This window comes from Channa argus, chromosome 4, assembly GCF_033026475.1.
Source record: "Channa argus isolate prfri chromosome 4, Channa argus male v1.0, whole genome shotgun sequence".
NCBI lineage: Eukaryota > Metazoa > Chordata > Actinopteri > Anabantiformes > Channidae > Channa > Channa argus.
In genome coordinates, this window is record NC_090200.1 from 4,143,199 (window position 1) to 4,144,193 (window position 995).

The following is a 995-nucleotide window of genomic DNA, read 5'->3' on the forward strand; positions in this document are numbered from 1 at the left end:
CTCGCATTTTATGAGCATGTCAAGGAACCTTATGTTTATTTGGAGGTAATTCGTAGTTTCTCTGTCCCCCTCCGCCACCAGGTTTGCGGTCTGCGCCAACAGCTCGGTCCTCTTTGCCGACAGCTTTTCCACCGCTGCCAACAGGAAGTGGTTTTCGCCGCACTCACCTGTGTCCCGGCTCGCGGTAACGCCGGCGTCCAGCGACAGTCCTTTCGAGTATTCTTCGAATTCCTTGTTAGCGTCCAGATATGGCTCTTTAAAGAGTGTAACCCTTTTTCTGGCAAATTCTATCTCGAGCTCAAAAAATTCTATGCCTCTTTTGAGGCAGCGAATTTCGCGCCGCGAATCCATTGTACTGGGTCAGTACGACGCTTCACACTTCCAACAAATCCGCGGATAAATGCGCGTACAACGCTAAATAATAAGAAATTAAACTGACCTGTGTAATTAGGCTAAGTTGCTTCCTAAAAGGCCTTTGATGCCAGGTGACGTCACCTGACATCAAAGGTAACATGGTTTTCGAGTCTGGCCCAGGTTTAGTTTTTTCCTTTCAAATGAATCAAGCAACGACTGTTTTGTGAATTTTATGTGGCTATGTTGTGAATATAATGCCGATTTCGTCTCCTTTCAACTTTAGGAACCACAGACTGCATGTATCCTACTGTGGTGACGTCTCTGTGCGGCTACGAAAGTCTCTTCTCGCCCAGAAACGTCCAGTTTTCTTTCTTTCTTTCTCTCTTCTACCTGCAGATCATCTGTGTTTTCTTGCAAATGTTCTGTCAGGTTCTCATAGAATCGTATTAAAATGTATATAACTAAATCAAACGCAAAGCAAGAGACCAAATTAATCCAAAAATAAGAAACATTATTGTGTAATAAGGGTTATTGGCTAAAATAAGATTTTCTAATAAAATAACAAATAAATATAAGTCACTAATAGCCTAAAAATTAGAACATGGAGCTGCTGGATTTCACACTATTAATGAGACAAAAGA